We start from the raw sequence: 27,693 nt of genomic DNA on the forward strand, positions 1-27,693 counted from the left end.
TGATGGATATTTGGGCTATTATTACCTTTTAGCTATTATGAATAGTCCTGCTATAAACATGTTTGTACATGTACTTGGTCAAGTTCCTGTTTCAATTATTTGGAGTATAGACCTAAAAGTAAAAATTGCTGGGTCATATGGTAATTCTATGTTTAACTTTTTGAAGAACTGGTCAAACTGCCTTCCACAGTGGCTGTACCATTTTACATTCCTACTAGAAATGTATGAGGGTCCAATTTCTCCACATCCTTGCCAACACTTTTTTTTTTCCTTTAAAAAAATTATGGTTATATGAGGCACCTGGCTTTCTCAGTGGGTACAGCATGCAACTCCTGATCTCAGGGTTGTGGGTTCGAGCCCCACACTGGGTGTGGAGATTACTTAAAAATAAAATCTTCTAAAAATAATAAATAAAATTATTATTATAGCTATCCTAGTGTCATTGCCTGTTTTTTTTAATAAAGTTTTATTGGAACATAGCCATGTCCATTCGTTTACATGTCTATGGTGCTATAATGGCAGAGACTATATAGACTATAAATCTGAGATATTTACCATATGGCCCTTTAAGAAAAAGTTTGCTGGGGTACCTGCGTGGCTCAGTTGGTTAAGCGTCCGACTTCAGCTCAGGTCATGATCTCAGGTCGTGATCTTCATGAGTGCAAGCCCCACATCAAGATTTCTACTGTCAGCACAGAGCCCACTTCAGATCATCTTTCCCCACTCTCTCTCTGCCCCTCCCCCTCTCATCACGCCTCCCCCCCTTTTTCCCCTTCCCTTTCTCAAAATAAATAAACTTAAAAAAAAATTGGCCCAACGCATTTAAGAAAAAAAAAAAGGAAAAGGTCGCTGTACTCTATTTTGGAAGATTAGCCCTTTTTAATTTGTCATTTTACTTGACAGCTCCCCAAAATAAGACTAAATAATATTGTGAGCTTAAATGAATTATCTTATTTTTAGTCTTAAATTTCTTTATGTGTAAAAAGATACAGTAGGGCTTATCGATTTCTTTATGTGTAAAAAGATACAGTAGGGCTTTGGAACTTTATAATAATCTGAAAAACTATGATATTTCCAAGATGGCCAATTAGTTTGCAGTTTATACTTAATGTAGTCTGTAACTTCTTCGGCTTTCTTCTGGCTTAAAGTTATGGATTCCTCCATAATTCTCTTTGATCTATTCATCATACAAGCATAGAACAGTGACCAATTCCCAGCTCATGCTGTTCTTTCTCTGCACCAAGTTGCAATGATTTGGTAGGATTGTCTAGGAAGGTAAGAACAAACGAGCAAGTGGGAATTCCTGGCTTCCCTAGAGAGGAGAAAAGAAACACTGTCAAAACCAAATGGCATCATTAATGGTTCTTGAATACACAGCTGTGCCCAGTTTAAGACTAAGCAGACTTTCTGCTGCTCCTTAACCTGGGGTGGGGAACCAGGAAGGAAATGAAGAGAAAGAGATGGAGTGAGGGAGAGAGAGAGAGAGAGAACAGACTATTTCATGGTACGTCACTAGAGAAATGCTGACATTGGACAGCCTATCAGTAACCTGTTTATCCCCTTAGAAGGCTGCGAGGATGAGCCAGATACTTAGCAGGATCCTCGATCTGAACAGCTCTGCCAAGAGTTGGGTGTGGATGAGCCCTTAAAAATACTGTAGTCCAGCCCCTCACTTTGAGATGAAATGAAATGAAGCTGAAATGAAAGCCGAAAGGGGCTTTGAAATGAAGACAAGTGAGGTGCCTGGCCCATATTCACTGGGGGAATTGGCTGCAGATCATGAATAAGCCCGGATGCTCCCATCCGGGGGAAAGGAGGTACCAGCGCAGACAGCAAAGCAGATGTTTTGTAACTCATCGGATGAAATGTACATGTAGGGCAGTCAGGAAAAAAGGGGGATGTAAGTAAATGTCGCCTGCTGCGGTCAGGAAGGACACACCTGGTCCTTAGGGAGCTGGATGACATACCTGGGCATTTCTCAGCATCGTGTCTCTAAGATGGTTGGAATGGAGCCAGGCCATGAACAGAGAGCGCTGTGTTAGGCTTCACCCATCAACAAGCGGGGGTGTAATTGGTGAACAGACTATAAACACTGTGGAGAGGGCTCAGAGGGTGTGTGTCCATCCCTCCACACAAGGAACCAGGTGTTCTCCACCAAGCGCAGCCGATGCCCCAGTTTGGCCTGGTCTGACTCAGTTGAACCGACTTCTGTCATCAGCAAGTCCTGTGCATGTATCCCCTGTGGTCCTGCCAGTGCCAGAGTCAAGGTGGCTGCTACTTGATATGAAGTCTCTTTATTATTGTGGAACAGCTTCTAGTTCTGAAATTGCTCAAAGGTCATTTTCTCCCCAGCTCTACTGAAATATGATTGACAAGAATTGTATATACTTAGGTTGTATAACATGATTTTTTTTTAACTGTGTGTGATGTGGTTTAATAGGTGTGTCCATTGTGAAAGGATTATCACGGTGAAATTACTGAGCACATCCACACCTCAAATAGTTACCCTTTTTTTTTTCCCCCAAACTTCATTTTTTAAATCCAGGACCACCTGCTCCCTGAATCTCCTTCTCGTCCCATCCTGCTTCCTCCCCACACTTTTACACAGGCTGTTTCCTCTGCTGGAAGGTACAGGTTCTATATTTCAGTCAACTTCTACAAATCTCTCAAGACTCAACTCGGATACCGCCTCCTCCAGGAAGTCTTCCCTGACCCCATCATTTTCCTATCTCGTTTTTACCATTGCATGGATCATACCCTAACATGCTTTCCCGTTTATCTGTCCTCCTTCTCAGTGAGTCTGCAAGTCTCTGGAGGACAGGCGCTGGCTCTTCTACTTCTGCCTGCCTTACATCTAGTTCCCTACCACTTGCAGCAGGCACTCAATGGCCGAAGGGATGAAGGGATGAATGATTCCAGCGGCCATCTCTCCCTCTGAGCACCCTCCCTGCTTAGGCTCTGAGACGGGACTTCCCTTATGGGTGCTTTTTGGAAGAGAGCAGACTTTTGTCCCCATTACCCTGTTGGGTTGTGAGACAAAGCTCACATGTGTCCTAATGTGACCTTTCCTACCTCCATTAAATGGTCACCACCAGCGCAATCTCTCCACTAGAAACCTGAGTATGATTCTTGGCCTGAGTTTTCATACTCGCCTCAATAACTTCTCTTCAATTCTCCCTCTGTCACCCACAGCAGAGGAGACCGGGCCCCTAGAGACAAACTGGGGAGACAGCCTCCTGACTGCACCTCTTCCATAAATCTATCACCCATACTGCAGCATCTTGGACACAACTCCAGACCCGATCCAGCCACACAGCTCCCCTCCTTAAAGTTTCCCTGGCTCCTGGGCCCTCGGGGTTGTCTGGGCCCCTGAGTGGGGCACACAGGCCCTTCCACAGCTGCTGTCCTCCCCAGGCGCCCTATGCTATCTGCCCACCAGAAGTCCCCTGCTCCTTCCTGACCCTGGGCCTTGTATCTGTGGTTGTCTCTATTTTGCCCTTCCTTGAGTCCCTCAGACTTCTCCCCAGCTCAAAAATCGCCTTCTCTGCGGAGCTTTCTCTTGGAGACTGAGCCACCCCCCTCTCCCTCCTACCTCCCACCAGTCTGGCCCCCCTGGGAGCACCTCCACGTGGCTGTATCCCAGTAGGATGGCCTTCTCCCCAGTTACATGTGAACTCCCCAAGGGAGGGCCTGTCTGCGCTTTTCTCACCTCCCTGACAGCTAACACACTGATTAGCAAGAGAATTGCCATTTACAAGAATGTCTAAGCCAACTGGGTCTTTTGGTCTTCATGAAGCAGGGAGGTTAAGGAGCAGAGGGGGCAGGATGTGCAGAGGGAGGGGCAGTCAGGCATGTGTTCTTCTTGGCTGGGAGCCAAAGACAAACATACCCAATACCTGCCTTATACCAGCTGAGGGTCAGCTATGTATCTGCTAATTATGCATGCAAAACATCCTCATATCAGGCCCATCCAGTCCTGGCATTGGTCATGTTAGCCGAGAGGGCTGAGTGGGGTGAGCGGGAGGTTTGGATGATAGTAGCAGCTGGAGGGGAGGGGAGGGCAGCAGCTTGTGATGAAGGGGCACCCTGGCAGCACTTGGTGCTGGCCCTGCTCTGGTGCCCTGCAGCTGTCACCAAGCAGGAGACAACTGTCATTCTGGTGGATGTGTTAGTATCCCTTTCCTGGCTAACCTCTGGGGAGCATTATGGTGTAAAGGAAGGGACAGGATTCAGGACTGTGGAGACCTGGGCTCCAATCCCAGCTCAGCCACTGGTAGCTGTGTGATCTCAAGCAAGTTACTTTTTTTTTGTTTTAATATGAAATTTATTGTCAAATTGGTTTCCATACAACACCCAGTTCAAGCAAGTTACTTAACCTCTCTGATCTTCAGACTCCTCTTCTAAAAAATAGAAATTAAAAAAACAAAACAAAACACCTTACTTCTCAGGATTATTCATTCCTAGAGAAAATATTTTTTGAGTCCTCATGTGTATCATCTCTTATTTAGTGAATAGGAATACATAATTATTTAAATATTAGTTTCTTTCCTTTCTGTTATTTATTCCCTAGTCAAAGCCCACAATCCTTAGACAAATCGCCTCCATTCTTTCTCTCCAGTGCACACAATATTTCCTCCAAGGTAAGATCATCCAATAGTAATAGTAACATTTAACATTTGTCAGGTACTTACTGCGTGCTGGGCACTATTTGACGTACTTCGATATATTTACTAATTTAATGCTCATAACACAGTGAGATTGGGGTTTTACAAGTAAGGGAAAGGAGGCATGGAGAGCTAAGGAATTTGTCAAGGTCACTCAGCTTTCAGATGATGAAGCTGGGATTTGAACCTGGGCACCCCAGTTCCAGCCCATAGTCTGAGCCAGTGTGTTAGAGATCACACAGTTCAGCCCCTCTGGATGATACCGTGTCTGCATAGCCGTCTCTCTCCCCAGTCCCTCTTCTTCTCTGCTCAGCTGAAGAAAGTGAAGGTCACTTTGAGCTTTGTGCAGGATTTGGTGACATGCTTAAAGTTATACAACTACTTGTGTCATTTGTCCTGAGTCCCATTCCTGTGCCCTTCCCATGACATTAGGCAACACTACACAATCTATGTGAAGGCAAATGGCTGAAATTAATTACTATTTTGAGGAAATCATTTATGACCTTATCCTGCTAGTTGTAACAATCATTCAAAGGTATCAAATCTGATGGTAAAAAAATATATGTATTTCCATTAGATACCATGATGTTTGTTTTCATTAAGACCAATCTGAAATGCATTCTTTGTTTTTGCTGGTGTTTCAGTTTCTATCCCCATAAATATTTGTGCTGTTGTCTTAGTTTCAGTTAGTTTTTGCTGTTTTCCTTGGACTGGGTTTTTCTGAAGGGATGGGGGTACAGTATTTACAGTCATCTTCAAAACTTTGTATCCCCAAAGCACGGTAGCCATAGCTCAGAGATGACATCGATGTACAGTCAAAACAAGCCTGGGGGGCTTCGTGAGCTCAGCAGTGCTGTGTCTTAGCAGCGGGGTGACCCTGAATCTCAAGACACCCGGAGGCAGCCTCCCCAAGGAACACTGAAAACAAGCCCTCCGTGGAATCTTTGTGAACTTTGCTCCTGAGCTGCCTGAGGTCATCATAATCCAAAACCTAAGTCTAGGAGAGAATGCTTTCTTGTGTCAAAGGGGTCCACAACCCAGGAGATAAGAGGCGGTAGGCGGCATGGAGAAATTGGGGCATGTGTTTGCAGAGGGTGGTGTGGGCGATGAGACATTGTAGGAAGAAAACTACCTGCAGATAAAAGAATTTCCCAGCTCACTGTGTGAGTGGACAAATTCCCCTGAGTTTTGATTTCCTCATCTGTAAAATGGGAATAGTACTTGTCTTGCTTATTCCCCAGGGACCAAATGAGGAAATTAAGTAAATAAGATCAATTTGAAACCTGTAAAGTGCTCTAGAAATGTGATGAATTATATTATTGCTATTCTGTAATGTTTAGTTAAGGTTTTTTAAAAATATTTTTATTTATTTTTGAGAGAGAGACAGAGCACGAGTGGGGGAGGGGTAGAAACAGATGGAGACACAGAATCCGAAGCAGGCTCCAGGCTCTGAGCTGTCAGCACAGAGCCTGATGGGGCTCGAACCCACAGACCATGAGATCATGACCTGAGCCGAAGTCGGACGCTTAACTGACTGAACCACCCAGGTGCCCTTCTGTAATGTTTATAACAAAAGAAGTGGAATTTCCCCCAGAACAACATATATAATATAAAACAGTGATTTCCACTAAAATGCACCAGAGAAACAATGATACAATTCATTATGACAAAACATCTACTGCATTTTTAAACCCAGCAAAAGAGAGCTTTGCCAACATACTAACAAAACAACAAAACATGGCAAGCTAGTGCTTGTTTTGTTAGTATGTTTGCCATGGAACTTCCCATGGGCACCAGCCCTAAGTGTTGCAGACACATGGAGGAGGGCGAGGCCAGTGAAATGTGCACCCTGGAAGAGCCAAGTTCTCTATGTCACAAGGGGGGACCAGGCATAGTCACTGGGGCTTTCACCCTAGGGTAAGGGGAGCTCAATGCCAAGGCAAATGTTAAAGCTTTCTATGGACTAAATTTTCTCCCCCAGATGTATATGTTGAAGACCCAACCTGCCATGTGGCAGTATTTGGAAATAAGGCCTTTGGGAGGTAATTAAGGTTAAATGAGGACATAAGGATGGAGTCCTAATCCACTAGGACTGGCGGCTTTATAAAAGGAGAGCGCTTCCTCTCCTTCCCCTCCCCCTCCCTCAGAGGAAAGGCCACTCGAGGACAAAGCAGCCATCTGCAAACAGGGAAGAGAGCTGTCACTAGAAACCGAACCCTGCTGGAACTTTGATCTGGACTTCCAGCCCCCAGAACTGTAAGAAAATAAATCTCACCCAGTCTGTGATGTTCTGTTATGGCAGCCCCAGAAGACTAAGGCACTGACAGTGTCTTCATTTTTGTTTTATAACTCAAAAGAAAATCAAGTTTTCTTTCAAATATATTAATCTCGGTGTGCCTGGGTGGCTCAGTTGGTTAAGTGCCCGACTCTTGATTCTGGTTTAGGTCACAATCTCACTGTCATGAGATTGAGCCCTGAGTTGGTCTTCACACTGAGCATGGAGCCTGCTTGGGATTCTCTCTCTCTCTCTCTCTCTCTCTCTCTCTCTCTCTCTCTTGGTCTCTCCCCTCCCCCCCCCCCCCACTCATACTATCTTTCCCTCTCAAAATAAACTTTAAAACATATATATATTAATCTCTGCAACTTCTACCTATACACCCAATAAAAACAAGAAAGTTACAATTCCAATGGAAAAGTCTTGGGGCACCAGGGTGGCTCAGTTGGCTCCAACTTCAGGTCAGGTCATGATCTCACAGTCCGTAGGTTTGAGGCCCGCGTTGGGCTCTATGCTCTGGATTCTGTGTCTCCCTCTCTCTCTGCCCTTCCCCCACTCGCACTTTGTCTCTCTCTCTCTCTCTCTCTCTCTCGCTCTCAAAAATAAAGTAAACATTAAAAAAATTTTAAAAAAAGAAAAGAAAAGAAAAGTCTTACTGGGTACCCTTTCGTCTCAGGGAGGTCGCCTAGAGAAAAAGTGGATTTCATTGTAGTCTGTCTGCCCATTCTCCTCGGGATCAATCTGCTCTTTCAAAAGTTCACAAAATCAGGGGGCGCCTGGGTGGCTCACTCAGTTGGTTAAGTGTCTGACTTCTGCTCAGGTCATGATCTCACGGTTCTCAAGTTCGAGCCCTGCGTCAGGCTCTGTGCTGACAGCTCAGAGTCTGGAGCCTGCTTCGGATTCTGTGTCTCCCTGTCTCTCTGCCTCTTCTCTGCTCATGCTGTCTGTCTGTCTCTCTCTATCTCTCAAAAACAAGTAAACATTTAAAAATTTTAAAAATAAAAGTTCACATAATCAGGAAATGCCAAGGTTGCAGAGGATCTTAAGTGTTACTGGTCGAGTCGTGCACGAAAGTTTCCATTTTATTCCCAGAGTGAACAGACTGAAAACTCGCACATTGGATTTCGACCACTTCAGGTCATATCCTGGCTCTCTATCCCAGTCTTCTCATGTATAAATGGGAATAATAGAATAATAGCATCATCTACCTCGGGCCAGCTGTAGAGAAGAAATGAAGTACGTAGCCCAGAGTAGTGTCCGGCACCCCATACGTGCCCAGTTAACGTTACTACTACGATCAGTCTTAGAACAGTCAGACAGAGAATACAAAATACTCCGCAACGGAGCTAAGGCTACAGACCTCCCATTGGCGAGTCAGTGTGTCCTCTACGCCTGCCAATTAGTTATCTATGGATCTGTCAAGCCAATTAACTGAGTATCATAATAAGCGGAGGAAAATATTAGAAGAGAAGGACAATAGAATTAATTAAATGAAATCCAATTCAGGAAATCCTTTCGCTCAAGACAAGTGAAGCCATTGTCTACATGACACAGAAAGGTACTCTTTGTACAGATGGCTCACTGCTCCACACGATGAGCCTGGCACCCCTGCTCGATTAGCGTGCAAAGGGATGTCAACAGAGAGGCTTACACAGTGCAGACCCCTTCCCAACATGGAGAATGGGTGGCCCTGGAGGACGCATAGGGCACCTTAAGTCATAGGACAAAAATACGGCCCAGCTTCCCACAGCAAACATCTGCATGAATTTTTAAGATAAAATTTAATACCTTGAAGAACTTTCAGGCATGCCATATTCTGTCTCTGGCTGTGCCTCCAGTTCCGCGGGGACTGCGAACTCTGCTCGGCCAGGGAGCTCTGGGGCAGGGGGAAGAGCCCCAGACTTGGACGAAGCTTCGTGCCTGCCACTTGTACCTGGGCTATCCCAGCAGCCTCCCAGCTGCTTTCTTCTTTCCCACAGAGTGATCTTTGTCAAACTGGATAGGTTCAGCCCATCCTCCCTGAGGAAACACCGTCCACACCTCCCTCTGGCCAGTGGAATGAAGTCCGTGTTTGTTTAACTTGGCACAAGGCCTCACAGCCTAACTCCCCACAACCCTTAATTTAATTTAATTTAATTTAATTTAATTTAAGTTAAGTTAAGTTAAGTTAAGTTAAGTTAATTTTAAGCTTATTTATTTTGAGAGAGAGCAAGAGAGAGAATCCCAAGTAGGTTCCTCAGTGTCAGCACAGAGCCCAACATGGGGCTCGAACTCACGAACCATGAAATCCTGACCTGAGCCCGAAATCAAGAGTGGGATGCTTAACTAACTGAGCCACCCAGGCGCCCCTCCCCACAGCCTTTTAAGCCTTTGCTGTCCCTTGCTGATATCCTGTGGCTGCCCTCACACCTCTCTCCCTCCACACCTCAGCCCCCTGTTCTCTATCAGTCTTTCCCTCTCCTTCCTGGGCTGTCCCACCTGCAAAACCTTGGCTGTCTGAGATTGCATTCAAAATCCGCCAGTGGAAAGCTCTCCAGCCCCTTACCCCCAAAGCCCTGGTGCCCAGAACCCAAAGCTGAATACCATCAGCACTTCACTACCAGTATTCACTGGCTGTTCAAATTAGTATGTAACTGGTTGTCCGTAGGCGCTGACTACAATTTTGTTCCCATTTGCTTTTCTAGTTTGCAGAGAAAGTTTCCGGACGAAGTTCGAACTGCTCTTTTGAAATGAAATCTCAGCAGATTTCATCTCCAAACAGAATTAAAACAGGAAGTGAAATTCTAAAGCGTGCTCCACTGTGACAAAAGTTACATTACGAAACCCAAGTGTCCTCATCTGTTAGGTGGCTCCAGTGTCCTCAGGGGCAGAAGGACTTTCCGGGGCTCCCACAGTTGAGATTCCCTGGAAATTCACTGAAAGAGGTTCTCACTGCGTTTACTTCGCTCCAAAACATGTGAGGGTTTTGAATGCCAAGAAAGCCCCTGTGACTCTAAGTCAGATCCTGGGAAGAAGGAGCTGCAGGGAGCCAGGCTGGAGGCCAGCAGCAGCTTAGAAGACACAAAAGTGTTTCCTTTATTTAACAAAAAAATAAATAAAAAACCTTTCGTGGAGGAAGTTTTGTGTCCCCAGGCAAGTTCCGACTTCACTAAGCCAGCTGAGCTAAGCTCTGCCAGCCTCTTCCAGAATGAGGGAGAAGAGAGGTGCCTGTGGTGCACACCAGGGCCGAGTGAACCAACAGTGAATTCTGCTCCTTTTATAAATAACAAACCAAGCGCTCCTCACTCTTATCCCAAAGAATCCATCAAAACCAACCTTGCTGTGAGGACATCACCAGTTCTCAAATGCCTCTGGTTTTGTCTGATCATGTTCACGTCTTTATTTTCTTGTTGTTTTGTTCTTCCCACAATGGGAAGTAAACAAGCATCAATAAACAAATGAACAAAGAAAAAGAAAGCAATGGCCATGCTGGGAACACAGGCGTGTGCCCCAGCCGGCAAGCAGGGAAAGGCTGAGACTGACGGAGGATGCTTTCTTCCGAGTATGCTAATATTTTGTGCCGCCCCAATCTCCGCAACAGCCCCTTCATTTTATTGTTATTGTTTGTTTTGTCATCCATCCATTCATCTAACAATTATTGAGCTTTATTGCATTGAGAGTCACCCATTAACACAACATTAGTGGTTCTTAAACTGTAGTGCTTCAGTCACCCCGTGACTTACTAAAATGCAGACATGGGACCAGAATCCCTGACTTGTGTAGCAAGGGGTGGGGCGCTGGAAATTGCATTTCTTAAATATTTCCAGGGGCTGCAAATGTTACTAACCCTAGGAGCACAGTCTGAGAAGCCTGCATGAATACATTCGCCACCAAATCCCTAAAAGGCCCAGAACTTAGTTGATGCTCAATAATTACCCACTAAACTGAATTGAAGCCACTTTGAAACAATCCTGGATTCTCTGAGATAACAGACCGGTTTGTGCAAATACTTACACAACTGTAAGTACAGTTGTGTACTGAGGTACACAACTGAGGCAGACGCAACTGTGCAAGAACAACTTTACAGAGCACGGTGCCCTCATTTGTACACCAAATATTAGGTTGGGAACCGAGTAATTTGCAGCTGACTTAGTAGTGAGTTGACACGGTTGTAGACATCCTGGGAATTGTTAAGGAAAACAGGAAAATTACTTTACCATTTTTAGCACCTGCCCCTGCAGGCCCTTCCTTCTTTTCCTTCACTCTTCCTCCTCATCCCCCTTCTCCAGCCTCCCCACTTCCACCTTCCCCCTCCTTACCTTCCCCTTTTCATCTTTCTCCCTTCTCTACCCTACCCTCTTCTCCACTTTCCCCCCTTCTGCATCCTGCTCCCTTTTCTCCACCCTCCTCCCCTTCTCCATCTTCCCCCATTCTCCATCCTCTCTCACTTTTCCACCCTGCCGCCTTCTCCACCCTCCCCCCTGCTCCTCCATCTCTACAAGGCTATCAGTGAATACTTGTACAAATACTTTGAGTTCTTTGGAAGAGAGAAACTGTATTGTTGCCAAATGAAATAAATAATTTCTCTCTGTTCTTCTTTAAGAAGGTACACAGGGCAATATTATTAACCAAAAAAAGAACCCCCAAAACATGTCTTCTTTATACTATCTTGTATCAAACTTTAGGGTAAACAGCCTCATTTTTTTTATGACCTTGAAGTCTGTAGTCAAAGATGATTTGTGGATTGGGTGTACCAGTTGGCTATTTTATATAATACCTTTAAATTTATAATGATGGCTTGTTTTTTATAGTGCCATATCAAATATCCTCCTGGGTTCTTGAGTTTCTCTCACTATTATCAAATTATTTTATTGCTACTCACCAAGTGGCAAGCCTGAAGAACCATAAATTGTGTGGGCTTATAATTCAGCTTTTGTCCCCTCTTGGCTATCTTGCAGAAAGAGAAAGTAACTTTATAATTCTTAAAATTTAAAAAATACACATCAGCTAAAAAGTTATTTGTATCTCAGATTACCATTCCAGGTAAAAATTTAATGTGCATTTCAAATGCAGTGTGTCTTTCATCCATCAGTGTGGTTCTTTTTTTAGTGTTTTCATAACTTTTTTAAAAATGTTTTATTTATTTTTGAGAGAGAGACAGAAAGAGCACATGCACATGAGCAGGAGAAGGATAGGGAGAGGGGGACAGAGGATCCAAAGTGGGCTCTGTGTCGACAGCAGAGAGTCTGATGCAAGGCTCAAACCCACAAACTGTGAGATTACAATCTAAGCTGAAGTTGAATGTTTAACCGACTGAGCCACTCAGGCGCCCCTGTTTTGGTAACTTTTGCAAAGCTTTCTTTTTATTAATTTTTAGAAGATGAACACTATATATAAACATGTTGGGGGGTGGGAGCTGTAAAGGCACCTAATGAAATGTCTAATAGCAAATTTTTATACCTCTGTATGAGAGTCACAAATAACATTTTTAACTACAGGAGCTCTAAATTTTAACCTTATCTTTGGCTGTGTATATAAGGAGAGGTTGACACTATAAACTGACCCTGTCCTGCCTCTCGTTAAACAGCACAAATAATCTAGGGGATGACCATCAACCCCTGAGAGGCTTAGTGGAAAAGATGCAGGCTTCCTCTGCTTCCCAATACATAACATCTGAACCCAAATCAGAATGGTGCATATGAAAGCCACAGATGTTATCAGCTCTAGGGTCCCTACAGACTTGCATGATAGTGGTGAATGAGAGAAGATTCTAGAAAATTATACGATATCCCAAGCATCTCTGTTGTTTTTAAGGATAAATGCTAAAAGGAGATGATAGTTGTATAGATGATAGATATATAGCATCTATCATTTATTCAGCCCTTATTGAATGATAGGTACTGGGCCAGTTGCTAAATCTTTTTTTTTAATGGACATATAATTCACATACCATAAAATTGACCCTCTAAAATTGTACAATTCAGTGGGCTTTCGTATATTCACAAGGTTGTGTGACCATCACCATTATCTAATTCCAGAATATTTTCATCACCCCCACTAGATAAAAGTATTATAAAGTCAATTTTCTGTGCAACAAGATAAAGATAATTTTGGTTTCTTAGCAGTGGTTTAAGAATTCCTTACAGGAAGGAGCTTGCTTTTGCTGAGAAGATGCTTTGATAAGGCCAAGCCCAGAGCAAGGGGAATGTGACTGCATGGCAGAAGAAGGACTCACTCTGGCCTCCTGAGAGGAGGTTGCTGCAAGGGACCATATGGAGGAGAGGTTTCATTTTATTCACTGATGTATCCCAAGTGTCTGGAACAGTGCCTGTCACATAGCATGTGCTCATTACACGTATGTTGACTGGTTTAATTCTGCTTTTATTAGATATCAGGCTCTATTTATATCCATATGTATGAAATCACATGTTATTTTATTTTATCTTGTTTTATTTTTAATATATATTTTTTAAGTAATCTCTACACCCAACATGGGGCTTGAACTCACAACTCTGAGATCAAGAGTCACATCCTCCACCAACTGGGGCAGCCAGGTACCCCTAGATCACGTTTTCAAATCACCTTGTTCAAACCTTCGGAATCTTTGTTGATGTTTTGTCACCCGGATCTATCAGTTTCTGAAAGAATGACTTTTACATCTTCCATTCTGATCAAGGCATTTGTCAGTTTCCCCATGTGATTCTGATCCTTTTTACTTCATCAGTTTAAAGGCTGTGTTGCTAGGTACATCTGTCAGGATTCTACACTGCAAACAAAATTGACTTTGGCCCATTTAAGCAGAAAAAGTACCTCCCAGAATTATTGGAAGACCTAAAACAACTGGGTTCAGTGCTACCCAGCCAGGAGCTGCACAGCAAGCCAAGGAAGAAGCCACATGAGGAAGCTGCAGATATCACGCTATCTCTGCAAAGCTACACATGTTGTTCCCCAATGCCTTGAGCAGCTCCCAACAACTGGAATGTGAGCAGCAGAGCCAAAATGCTGCCACAGGAACTCAGTCTTGCTGGAGACCCCAGCCTGCTGGACAAACTCTGTAGTTTCTGCTCTCTTGTGTCACTAGCTCCTAAATGGAGGGAGGCAAATGTTTGTCCATCAGCAGAGCCTTGGTCTCATGACTTGCCTTGGAGGACAAGACACTGGCAAAATGACAGTAGGGTATTTTGAGCTTCTATAGGGGGAGGTAGAGAATCCTTCAAAATGAGAAGTGGGTGAGGATGCTTGGCAGGATAAATGTCTATTCCACATACATATACATTCCTGGTTATTATATCTTCTTGATGTGTTTGGTCCTTGACTTACACATTTTGCTGTGGGATCCTGAGCTGTGTTTTCTCATGTGCCCTGCAGGGCTAATATTGGTCAGGGGAAAGATTAGAGCTGGCCTTCACAGAATTGGACAGGAATTCCTATCCTGAAGTCTCTCTCTCCCCGACCTGGATCCCCACTACATCTTGCTTTGTTTCAAGCCCAGTATGGCAGGAGGAAAGGCTTTCCTTTAGGGAAGAAGGAAACCTGCTTTTTTCTCTTCCTTCTAGACTTCCCACACCTGGCTGCTGGCAGGCAAATCCAGTCCACCTCCTAGAGGACAGACACTCCTGACAAAGATTGTGCCAGCTCTTGCTAGAGTCAATGTTCCTAAAAGAGAAGGAATCTACCTACAGTTCACTCCCTGGGTTCCTTAGGGGACAAAATTTGGCCTGGGGGGAGCGGGAAGTCCATTTCTGAGAGAAATGAACAGAAAAGGGGAAAGGGCACTTTGGTTTAGCTTTGGGGCTGAAATCTACTTATACCAAGTATAATCCAGGTACATAGACAAAAAACTATCACCTACTTAAGACATATAACAATTTAGAGGAAAATGCAGCAAACACTGTGTATCCAGTTTCTGAAGCCTGAGAAATAAAGCAGTCACAACAGAGACGCTTTGTAGCCCTCCTGGATTCCACCCGCATCCTACCCCAGAAGTTACTACTATATTACACACATTTTTTTTATCATTTCCATATGTGTTTTGGTATGGACAATAACATACTAATGCATTGTTCTGCAACATGTTCTTCCACCCAATATTATGTTTGGGGGATTAATCCATGTTCACACATGTAGCTCTGATTCTTTCATTTTAATGGCTATATAGCACTCCTTTGTATAGACATATCACAATTTTTTAAATTCTGTTGATGGCCACTTCAATGGTTTCTAATATTTTGCTATTATAGGCCATGCTTGCAAAATAGTCTTGTTTTTTTTTTTAATTTATTTATTTGTTTTGAGAGAGAGAGAAAGAGAGAGAGAGTACGAACAAGTGGGAGAGGGGCAGAGAGAGAGAATCCCAATCAGGCTCTGCACTGTCAGCACAGAGCCTGATGTGGGGCTCGAACTGTGAGATCATGACCAGAGCTGAAATCAAGAATCAGACGCTTAACCGACTGAGCCACCAGGTGCCCCAAAATGTTTCTATTTCCTTGCGCACATGTAGAAGAAAATCCCAGGAAATAAATTACACTGTTTGAGGACATACACATCTTTAATTTTACTAGCAATAACCCAGTTGTTTGAGTGGTTGTACCAATTCACATTTTCACGGTATTTTTTTTCCATGGCACTGTGTGGTCCCCAACATTTGTAATTGTCAGTCTGCTTTATTTTGTTCCAATCTAGCAAATGTGAAGTGTTATGTCACTGTGGTTTAATTTGCATTTTTCTCACCACTGGTGAGGTTGAGCATATTTGTCACTCTGTTTCTCTTTGTTTCTCTTTCCTGAATTGCCTGTTCATAACATTTGCCCATTTTCTACTGGTATTTTTACGTTTTTTCACTGATTTGTAGAAATTCTTTATATATTTTGGAGAATCTTTTGTTAATTATACGCATCACAAAAAGCTTCTCTTACTCTGGCTTATGTTTTCACTTAATTTATAATGTCTTGATAGATCAAAGGTTTTTTTTTTTTAAATATACTCAAATATTTAGGACATTTGGAATAAACATGAAGGATTGCTGGGTGTTCTCCAGGGAAAATTATGCATTGTTTAGAGCTCATTTTTCCCGGTTATTGGATTTTAGCTGCTCATTGTTTTGAGCTATTTTACAAATTTTATATTGCAGATACTGATAGCTATGTAAAATAATTCTTGTCTCTGGACATGAAATAAAATTCTGTCTGGTGGCAGTTTGACTCAGTCTGCTCATACTCCTTAATCCCCTTCCCCAAACCTGCCTGTGGAAATTTATTTCAACATGCCTTTATTCCCTATAAATTTGTGGTTCTCCGCTTTCTCATTTTAACAGTTGTAATGTCTGCCTGGTTCCCTCATTAATAATGAAGTAAATAAAATCTTTTTTTTAAGGTTTTATTCTTTTCAAACAACCTCTCCACCCAACATGGGGCTCAAACTCACAACCTAGAGATCAAGAGTTACACGCTCCACCGACTGAGCCAGCCAGGCTCACTGTAAATAAAATCTTTAATATGTGTTAATTTTATGTCTGTATGATTTTACCTTTTCTGAAAATTTCCTTTAACAAACATATTAATCTTTTCCTTTGCTTTGTGTTTTTGAATCTTAAGAAATTACTCCCTCACCCAGGTTTATAAAGATATTCTCACCTATACTCTTTAGGCTATTAAAGTTTTACTCTTGTGGCACCAGGGTGGCTCAGTCAGTTAAACTCTGACCTTGGCTCAGGTCATGATCTCACAGTTGGTGGGTTTGAGCCCCATGTCGGACTCTATGCTGACAGCTTGGAGCCTGGAGCCTGCTTCAGATTCTGTGTCTCCCTCTCTCTACCCCTCCCCTGCTCATGCTGTCTCTCAAAAATAAATAAACGTTAAAGTTTTATTCTTCTTGTTTAAGCTCTCTGCAAAAGTTTTTTGCTTATGATGTAGGATGGTGATGTGATTAATTCTTTTTCCCTATGGAGAGCCAATTTTCCCAGCACCATTTACTAAACTGTCCACCTTTCCCCCACTAATTGATAATTCTATCTCGTTTGTGTATAAAGACTCCTTTATGCATAAGTCTGTTTTGGGGTCCCTGTTCTGTTCTTGTAGTGTGCTTTTTCCATTTCTGCACCAGTGTCACACTTCCATAATTCCTGCAATATTGTAAGAAGTCCTAATATCTCCTGCCATTTTCTTTGTGTTTAAAATTACCATGGTTGGGGTACCTGGATGGATCAGTCAGTTGAGCGTTGACTCTTGATTTTGACTCAGTTCATGATCTCACTGTTTGTGAGTTAAAGTCCACGTTGGGCTCTATGTTGACAGCATGGAGACTGCTTGGGATTCTTTCTCTCTCTCCCTCTCTCTGCCTCTCCCCCATGCTCTCTCTCCCTCTCTAAATAAACAGATAGAGGGGCGCCTGGGTGGCTCAGTTGGTTAAGCGGCCGACTTCAGCTCAGGCCATGATCTCGCGGTCTGTGAGTTCGAGCCCCGCGTCAGGCTCTGTGCTGACAGCTCGGAGCCTGGAGCCTGTTTCAGATTCTGTGTCTCCCTCTCTCTGACCCTCCCCCATTCATGCTCTGTCTCTCTCTGTCTCAAAAATAAATAAACGTTAAAAAAATTAAAAATAAATAAATAAATAAATAAATAGATCTAAATAAAATAAAATGAAATAAAATTACTGTGGTTGCTATTAGCTCTTTACTTATCTGTATTAATTTTAGAATCAGCTTACAGAGATCCACAAAATATCAATCAGGATTTTTCATCTAAATTCTATTGGATTGGGGCACCTGGGTGGCTCAGTTGGTTAAGTGTCTCCCTTCTTGATTTCAGCTCAGGTCGTGATCTCATGGCTCATGAGTTCGAGCCCCAAGCTGGGCTCCGTGCTGGTAATGCAAAACCTGCTTGGGATTCTTCTGCCCCGACTCCATTCACACTTGCACATGCATGCACTCTCTCAAAATAAATAAACAAATAACTTTTAAAAATTTTAAATTCTATTGGATTCGCAGATTACTTTAGAGAGAATTGACTCTTTAGGATTTTATGTCTTCCCAACCACAAATACAATGTATGTTTTCCATTTGCTTAGATTTCTTAAAATATTTTTTTCATAGAGTTTTATAGTTTTCTCCATGCCAAGGCATTTTTTTTTCCTTCTCACTAAGTCTTATACATCATTTGTTAGTTTAACTCCTAGATAAGTTGCGGTTTTGTTGCTGTTATAAATGGTATTTTTCAGGATGTTTATTACCGGCATATAGTAATGCAATTGATTTTTGATATTATGTCCAGCAACCCACATATGTTCCTAAAGTTAGAATGTTAATGTGTGATGTCTCCACCAATTGTTAGTCCTCCTTGGACACAAGGAATTCATTTCAGTTTTCAAAACTTCCTATGGAAGATTTTTCAACTGAGTACTTTGCAGAGTGTCAAGCACATTGCAGACACATTCAATAAATTTTTGTTAAATTAATAATGGCCAAAAGAAGGCAATTTCATTTGAAGGATTGTGCATTTCTCTATGATCTGAAAATTCCATATTCAGCTATGTCAGCATTAAGAACATGATAAATTCATCCCCTCCCTTCCGATTTTATATAGGTAAAATCTGCCTGAAATAAACACTGAGAGCAAGCCTGAAAGAAGGAGGGAGGAATGGAATATCACAAATTGATATCTAGGGGGAGGTGAGGAGAGGGTACTGTTGCTAAACAACCGACTTCATTCCTAGCAGGTGCTGACCCAGTTCTATGAGGGTCTCTTTCCCTCCCTCCTCTTCCTCATCCCCTCCTCTTCTCACCTGATAGAGTCAAGAACATTGCAGATTGAGATTTATTTTCCCTTTTGGAGGAGGCGTGTTGGCATTAAGTTCAGGTTGTGATGTAGTGTTTGTTCTGTGATCACAGAGTTGGATCGTTGAGATCTGAAAGGAAGCCTAGAGATACAGTGGCCCTGTCTCTGAAAAAAATTGTCCCCTGATGAGAAACTCCTAACAGAATGCTGAATCAGATGGAGACTTCAGGGTAGGAATGATGGGTTCTGCTATGGTATTTGAAATGATTGTGGAATAGCTACATGCATACTAAGGAATATGGGACTGGAGGCAGCTGAACTGTCTGAAGCAGAGACCTACACTGACAGATCATCAGTCCAGTGTTAGGGGCGGTTGAAGTCAGGGCAGTAGACAAATCATCGCAGAGGGTTTGTAGTGTGAGAAGAGAAGAGGCTGGGCACGGAGCTCCCAGTACACCACCTCTCAGAAGAAGGAAGGCATTGCCAGAGGAAGAGATGCCTGTCAAGAATGCCTACAAGGAGGAGCTGGAGGGTTAGGAGGTGAAGGGGGGGAAGTGGGGACAGAAACCATGCAATGTTTTTAAGAGGAAGTGGGAAAGGAGCAGATGCCAAGGAGAAGTCAAGGAAAATCAGCAGAGAGTGGACTTAGTCCAAGGTGGCCACAAGTGACCATGGTGGGTGGATGAGTTTTTTGCTTGTGCTCCTTGCCCTTGAAATGATGAGACCCTGGTCTGGCTAGGTTGGTCAAGCCCCTTACCTCCTACAGGTCTCTGTTTGCTCATCTATCAATTTGACATCATAACAACTTCCTTGAGGACTGTCCTAAGGATTACCAAAAAGATACTCAGTGTCTTGGTGATGTCTCTGCCCTTCACTCCTTCTATCTTTCTCCTGTCTCACCCAAATCTCACCCTTGGAGCCCATCTGACAGCTTCATGCCTCCCATTTCATCTGAGCCTCTCTCTGCAAATTCCTTTGTGCTTAAGTTTTCTATGCAAACCTTATTCTGATGCATGGTGGAGAAGGCTGCACCCTTCCCCCACCCTGTACTCCCCAACCTTCCTGCAGAAACATGATCCCACCCCACCCCAAACCTCAGTTATCCCTTCTGACCCACTTGTATTCTCTGGAAGTTGAGGGAACAAATGAGGCAAGTGTCTCCTTGGAGATACACTGTCCCTTGAGTGATTCTAAATGGAGATGTTCAATTGACCCTTCTGTTTTCTCCACCAAAAAGATGTATGGTTGCTAGGAAACCAACAATAGGTATTAACCACACCTGGCAGGAAAATGTTCCTAACCTGAAGAGGAATTATATTCAGAAGAATTTTTAGCTGCTGTTTCATTATCATCTTTCAGAAATTTAATTTGACAAATCTATATTGAACTTGTACATGCAAGGAACTCGCAAAGCAGAGTTGTGATCATGTCATTCCTCAACTCAAAAGAATTCCATGCCCTTCTGTTCATAAAAGGAAGTCAAAACTGCTTATCTGACCTACAAAGCCAGCCTTGCCTACCCCAGCCTCACTTGGCCACTGCTCACTTTCTCCATTCTACTTTTTGGATCTTCCTGAAATCTCATCCTGCTCTTGCCTCCACAATGACTCACCATTCTTCAAAACCTTGCTTAAAAGATACTACTAAGTCTAGACAGAATGAATTCCCTGTTCCTGTTCACTGATAATTTCAGGCATGCATGCATTCATTCAAGTAAGATTTTTCTAGGGCGCCTGTGTGGCTTAGTCACTTAAGCATCTGACTCTTGATTTGGGCTCAGGTCATGATCTCATGGTTCGTGGGTACAAGCCCCACATCAGGCTCTGTGCTGACTATGCAAGCCTGCTTGGGATTCTCTGTCTCTCTCTCTCTCTCTGTACCTCCCCCACTCATGCTCTCTCTCTCTCTCTCTCTCTCTCTCTCTCAAAATAAATAAATAAGCCTTAAAAAAAAAGATTTTTCTCTACTATGTACTGAGCACACCTTATTTGCCTTCTTTCTTTATAGGGCTCAGTCGGTAACTGTTCTATTCTTGCCTCTATCATAAGGATTCCTCACTGGTGACAAAAATATAGCAACTGGTAATTCTTTGATTTCACAAATTATGGTCCTGACTTAATAAATACAGAGTTGAGAATTTTAAAATTTAAAAAGCAGCTAGTAATTATCTCAAAGTGGCTTTTTAAAAATTAAATACGCTCTGTTGCCCAATCATGCTTAGCACAGCCATGGGAGACATTATCCTGTATTGAGGCTTTGTTCAGTTTTTATTAAATTTGGATGTTCTCAGAAGGCTTCTACTCAAGAGAACAGGTATTGTTTGAAGCTCCATAGCTCATTCCTAAAGAAATAAATGGACTTTCCCTATGATACATAAACAATTCATCAGTTATCAGCCATCAAACCCAGATTGTTAAGATAGCCAACTTTTGTTTTTCTTTCAACACATGCTTAAAACTCTCTCTAAATCTCTTTGCATAAAGAAACCCCACTTCATGCAGCCCCTGCATTTCGCCTGATGCCATTGTGACAAAATATCTGATGGTGCAGTGGGTCTCTGAAATTGTCTTTACTTTGCTTCCCTTATGTATGTTCCCTTGAACTGGGTGCCTTTCCCAACACGATCCTAAATTACAACCAGTTGTATTGCCAGAGTCTAGTGTGAAAAGCAGAAGCCAGTTTGAGTATTTCGGAGGGAATTTAATAGAAGGAATTCAATATATAATTGATGAACGAGTGGAGAAGCCAAAAAGAGATTAGCAACAGCTGGAAGCTACCAAGGCTGAGAGGGCAGAGTGTTCATGGAAGCCAGGATTCGGCATCACCTGGCAGAAGCTGATACCAAAGAGGAGAAAAAGCTAGAACCAAAGACACCACCCAAGGAAGAGAGAGAGGGAGGAAAGCATCATGGCTTCTCCCTTTCTCCCCACTCCAGTCTTCCAGGAGCTTCCAATGGCTAAATAGAAGCTACATCAAGGCCAGAGGGCAAGGACCTGAGAAATGTTGTTCCCTGAAATAGCAGATAGAGAGAGGCAGAACAGAAGCCGGGGGGAGGCAGGGAAGGGGTCTGACAGCAAACAGCAACACAATCAGCAATGCTTAACCGACTGAGCCACCCAGGCACCCGTAAAAATCCTCTTCTAAGGGAGAAAATAATACCTCCTCATTATAATCTGTCCCATATTTACATTTTAAGTGATTTTCAGGAGTTTATCTCCAATTAATAAATGTCTTTCTTTTCCACACTTAACATTCAAATACCTACTCGTAAAAATGCATCTTACTCCTATTTTTGCCAAATGTGTTCCCTAGAGGTTTTTCTCAGTTTGGTTCTATGTTTAGCAGAACTTTCAAGTAGCACATGGAGAGCTTTAGGCAAATTTAAATAATCTCCTTTAAATTAGAAGGAAAGTCTTAGTGCACTGCAGGATCCCTTGAGCTGGGCTGAGCCCCACTCATCTGAAAGCCATTTGCCCAAAACATTCAGCAAGTACTCCTGGGAAATTCTGTACATGCTGGCAAGATCAGAACCATGTAGTGCAAATAGAAATCTGCTAAAACCACCTAGAATAAGGGGAAACAACATAGGAAGATCATATTTCTATTCACAAGTAAATAGGAGTATTAAAACCGCGTATTTACGATTGGAAACTATAGTCTTCAGAAACTCTTGTCCACATTTAAACCACAATATTTAACCCTTCTATTATTTTCCTCCATCTTTTTTTTATTATAAAAATAATAAATATTCATTATAGAATGTTTAGAAAATAAGAGAAAGTATAATAGTTAAAATTTTTGAAAATTCATAACTTCAACATCCAAAGTTAACCTCTGTTAACATTTGAATCATGTTGTGTGTGTGTGTGTGTGTGTGTGTGTGTGTGTGTAAAACAACCTATGGACATACCACACAAACAGTTACATATCCTGATTTTTATCATTTACCATTTTATTTTGAGGATTTCCTCTGTAATTTTTCTCATTGAAAAATCATTTTAACTGGCTCATAATATTCCATTTTATGACTGTACTATAATTTAAGGTATTTCCCTTTTGTTAGACATTTAGGAACCACATTGCCACTTATGCCTTGACAAGCCACTATGAAAAGACTGGTTTTTAGTCTATAAAAAGGAAGTAACATCATCTTAAAAGAAGCTGGCATTTCCTCTTCTCAGGCTCTGATTATCAGTCTTAGCTTTGGTTTCACATTAACTGCTTTTAAAGGCTTCTCTTTCTGTTATATTGAAGAGTAGGAGTGAGGAAAGAGGCCACCGCCTAGAGGAACTTGGACCCAAGGGGTAGCCATGGATAATTATTCAAGTGACAATTTTGAAGAAGATAAGCCTTGCTCTTGTTTATAAATTGCAAGTCACGGGGCACCTGGGTGGGTCAGTTGGTTGAGTGTCCAACTCTTGATTTCCAAGTTATGATCCCAAGGTCATGGGATCGAGTCCCATGTCGGATTCTTGGGATTCTCTCTCCCTCTCTGTCTTCCTCCCTCTCCACCCCTACCCTGCTCATGCTCTCTCTCTCAAAATAAATAACTTAAAATACAGATTGTCTCTCTCTCTCTGCCCCTCTCCAGGGCTTGCACTCCCTCTCTCTCAAATAATACATACATACATACATACATACATACATAAGTTGCTGTAGGAGTGTATATATATATTTATTGGCACCTGGGTGGCTCATTCGGCTAAGTGTTGGACTCTTGGTTTTAGCCTAGGTCATGATCTCATGGTTTGTGAAATCAAGCCCTGCATCAGGCTCAGTGTGTTAACAGCACAGAGCCTGCTTGGGATTCTCTCTGTCTCTCTCTGCCCCTTCCCTGCTCATGTTGCATTCTTTCTCTCTCTCTCTCAAAATAAATAAAAAAATTTTTTAAATAAATATGTGTATTTAGATTCTTAGAACCTCTGTTAAGTGAGTGATAAATTATGAATGTAAGAGAAAGTTATGGTGAAGCGTTTGATTGGACTTATTTGGGGTGTACATTGGGTTTTCTTGTCCCTTTTGTATTTTTTTTAGCAAACAATAATGATTTGGGGTGGGATTGGTCTGAGTAGACTTTATAGCACTTAAAGGAGGAGTAAATGAGATGATGCATAAAGAATTCAGCTCAAGGACTGACTCACTGAAAATACTTCCCAGATGTCAAATGCCATTAGTATCATCATCAGTATCTTCATTTGAATAGAAGTTCATAGCTTACAAGAACTTTCACATACATGTATACTTTTAGTTGTCACAGCAAGTTGGGAAAATAGGCAAGGATGAGGATCCTTCTGGTCTCCAGGTGCTTCCACACTGTAGCTCATGATGATGGCTTACTCATTTGCTGATGGCATTTTTCTGGACTGAATAATGAGAAACTGTGATTTTGGCAAAAGCAGACAGACTGAGTGGACAAGGTTGGCAAAATACTGTCTATTCTAGCAGAGACAGAGACTCCCGACTCCTTGCTAATGAACTGTTTGATTTTAGGCAAGTTACTTAAATCCCTCTCAGTGTTTAGCCAATGCCAATAAAAATGATAGTAATAATACCACTGTACCCTTTGACCTACGGTTAATGTTAAGCACAAAGGAAGATAAAGCAGTCAAAATTATGTCTTTTTAGGAGTGGAACTTAGAGAAGTATTTTGACAAGACTATTCTAAACAATAGTGCACTCACAAATTCAATATAATAATCTAAGTGTTCTTATAGAGTGTTCGATATGAGCATTTAACATCCCTTTCCTTCTTTTATTTTTTTAAAAGTAGGCTCACACCCAGCGCCCAATGCAGGGGCTTGAACTCACGACCCTGAGATCAAGACTGAGCTGAGATCAAGATTCGGATGCTTAACCAACTGAGCCAATCAGGTAACCCAACATCCCCTTCCTTCTGCTCGATCTGCTTGCAGTCCCAGTATATAGTAATCCTTTAAACTGTTAACACAGATCTTTTTAGCACCCATCTAGAGGCAAGAAGTTGGAGGGGAGCTACATCTGTGGGAAAAAAATCCAAGGGGATAGCCACGATTCAGTGAGAGACTGTCTGAAAAGTTGCATTCTAGGTCAAGATAATGACTCCCCACATAAACTGAAGAGGCCAGGGGCTTCAGTGTTAATGGTTTGGCACTTAAGATTGCTACAGATTAAGGTTCATCAATTTGTGTTCAAAGAGCTGCCCCCAAAGTCAGCCAGGTTAATCAATTTTAACCACTAAGGAATCAAATAGCCAGCAAATGCATCCCACAAGGGTGTAAAGGAAGAAAGCTGCACATACTAATTGTCCTAATTATTTAAGAACCAGTCATGACAAAGAACCAATCATCCCTATATTCTGTTGAATATTAGCACTCAACCATTAATGGACTCGACTTATATTCTCTTCAATTTTAAACTATTTTATAAACACAACTGAAAAGCAACCTTTTTGCTTTCATTAAATGCTTGGATGAGAACTGAAATGTGAGTACATCAGAAGGACATACATTTTCCAAATTAGCAGGACAGGTAAGGAAAAAAACAGGAGGGCTGGTTAAATCATGGACTCAGAGTTCCCAGCCTGGTCGAGAGCTTTCCAGGAAATACAAAGAGAGGCAGAAATAGAAGGGATATTTGGGTGGTGTTAAACTACATTTTGCTTTACCCAAGAGGAGATGTGGATGTCAGTTGGCTAATACAGATCACCACACCAGCACAGATAAAACATACAGCAGTAAGACTTGTATGATACAAGGGCACCTGGGTGGCTCAGGTCATGATCTCACAGTTCATGGGTTTGAGCCCCACGTTGGGCTCTATGCTGACAGCTCAGAGCCTGGAGCCTGCTTCGGATTCTGTGTCTCCCTCTCTCCCTGCCCCTCCCCTGCTCACAGTCTGTCTGTCTCTCTTTCTCTCTCAAAAATAAACATTAAAAAAAAAAAAAGACTTGTATGATACAAATAGCTGCTAAAAACAGAGCATGTGACAAAGTCTTGACTTGTCCTGGCATTGTCTCAGGAAATAGAGGAAGCAAGCAAGTAGGAATAGTTACAACACAAGATTTATGTTTGGTGAAGCAGAAGGAACGTGGAGGTGATATAGAAGGGTGGGGTCCTGGAGAATTAAGCAAATGTTTCCACCTTAATCCTTGTTGGCTTAAAAAAAAATAAAGATACCATAAAGTTTATCAAATAGTTACATACCATGAATGATGTCTGTGATTTGCTTCAAAATTACCTAATGGCAGCAGGCGGAGTAGGTGGAGAATCGTAGGCGGCTGTATAGAAAAAAACAGGAATGTCTATGAGGTCATAATTGTTAAAACGAGGTGATGGATCCATGGGGGTTCCTTATACTACGCTATTTGTGTGTGTTCCACATTTCCCATAATAATAAGTAAAACAAAAGAAAACAAAATAAAATAATGTATGACTCATTCCAAGGCTAAAAAAAAAAAAACTTTAAAAGGAAGAATGACTTTAAAATATGACAAGACTTCAAAAAAGAAACAGTGTATTGACAGAGGCACAAACAATCCCATTTAGGGAGAAAATGTGTGTTTCTGAAAGATCTAAAGGCAGATCTCAAGCAGTGTGACTCAACAAGGAGCCACTTGGAAATTTGGGGGGACATTTTTGCTTATTGTAAATCCCTGGCAGTGCTGGTTCTCAGCGATGGAAGGCCAGGATGCTCAAACTCTTTCAGTCCAAGGACCACAGACCTGCTCTCTCAATGCCAGCAGTGCCCCCATTGAACAGCAGTGATGCGAGGAGACCAAAGTGCCAAAGTGGCCACTGAGGCACTCTTCTATTAATCTGATGTTAGAGTCACATGGTCCATGAATAGGAAGGGTAAATGGTAAAGGCTGAATAATAAAGACCCACATGGAATTGCGAGAAGTGGGTCAGGAAAGCCAAAGGTTAAATGGTTAGAGGCTTGATGAGATTCAAGAGTCAACACCATATTCAGGTATAATAAGAATATAACAGGGGAGCCTGGGTGGCTCAGTTGGTGGAGCATCTGACTTCGGCTCAGGTCATGATCTCACAGCTCACAAGTTCGAGCCCCCCATCGGGGTCATGGCTAACAGCGCAGAGCCTGCTTTGGCTCCTCTGTCCCCCTCTCTCTGCTCCTGCCCTGCTTGCACTCTCTCTCAAAAATAAATAAATGTTAAAAAAATGTTTTTTAAAGAATCTAACATTTGCAGGTTTTAGAAAGAGGGGAGAATTTCCTCTAATCTAGAAAAGTTAGCACAAACATGGTTAAAGAGAGTTGGAGAGCAAAATGATAAGAGGATAAATAGTGAGAAAGCACTGCCAGGAACTTACGCTCATCCCCAACACGCCTGCAGGAGGTCACTTACCCTGTGACTCAACACTCGCCTCAGGCTCTGGAATCATCCTGTCCTCATTAAGGAAAAGTCTAATAAACCATAGGCCAGTGGCTCCATCCATCAGTGGTCGAGCAAGGCTGACTGCTGGAAAAAGCATGCCTGGTCTGGCCATGCACACTATTGATCAGGTCCTAACTTCAAGGAGTTCCTAGTCTGGCTTAGCGAAACAAGACACATTGAAAGAATAATTCTGAACATCAAAAGATACCCTAAGATTAAGTCCTAAATGAACTGCACAAACGGTTAATAGCATAAGTGAAAGAAAGTCGAAGAATGTGGCTCAGATCAGCAGGGGGTGCTTCGTGGAACCAAGGGATGGAACCCTGATGTTAAAAGAGGGCCAGGTTTTGGGGTGTCTGGGTGGCTCAGTCAGTTAAGCAGCCGGCTCTTGATTTCGGCTCAGATCACGATCTCACGGTTCCTGAGTTCAAGCCCCGCATCAGGCTCTGTACTGCTGGCATGGAGCCTGCCTGGGATTCTCTGTCTCCCTCTCTCTCTGCCCCTCCTGCATTCTTGCGTGCTCTCTCTCTCTCTCTCTCTCAAAAATAAATAATAACAAAAAAAAGAGGGGCAGATTTTGAGTAACTGTAGAAAGAAAAGAGAGGACGCATTTGTGGAAAGTACAGTATTTGGGGG

General features: G+C 42.4%; 2 long non-coding RNA genes across 5 annotated transcripts in view; one reads left to right on the forward strand and one right to left on the reverse strand.

The window, feature by feature from the left end:
- Window positions 1-27,693, forward strand: part of LOC128312448 (uncharacterized) — a 63,252-nt gene that overhangs the window by 14,891 nt on the left and 20,668 nt on the right. For 2 of the 3 annotated variants that reach the window (XR_008291791.1, XR_008291790.1), the window contains exon 2: window positions 24,454-24,557. This is a non-coding gene — a long non-coding RNA (uncharacterized LOC128312448). Of the gene's footprint in view, window positions 1-24,453; window positions 25,408-25,437; window positions 27,593-27,693 lie in introns of those variants that run through there. The other variant, XR_008291789.1, reaches the window with a different exon arrangement.
- LOC128312447 (uncharacterized) lies at window positions 1,036-26,216 on the reverse strand. 2 transcript variants are annotated; one of them, XR_008291788.1, is made up of 4 exons: window positions 25,868-26,216; window positions 11,801-11,865; window positions 10,957-11,098; window positions 1,036-4,977 (listed from the first exon to the last, which is right to left on the reverse strand). It is a non-coding gene; the product is annotated as an uncharacterized LOC128312447 (long non-coding RNA). The 2 variants fall into 2 exon arrangements; XR_008291787.1 differs by having other exon boundaries at window positions 1,036-1,312; window positions 25,868-26,191.

Source organism: Acinonyx jubatus, chromosome D3 (genome assembly GCF_027475565.1).
Source record: "Acinonyx jubatus isolate Ajub_Pintada_27869175 chromosome D3, VMU_Ajub_asm_v1.0, whole genome shotgun sequence".
Classification (NCBI taxonomy): Eukaryota; Metazoa; Chordata; class Mammalia; order Carnivora; family Felidae; genus Acinonyx; species Acinonyx jubatus.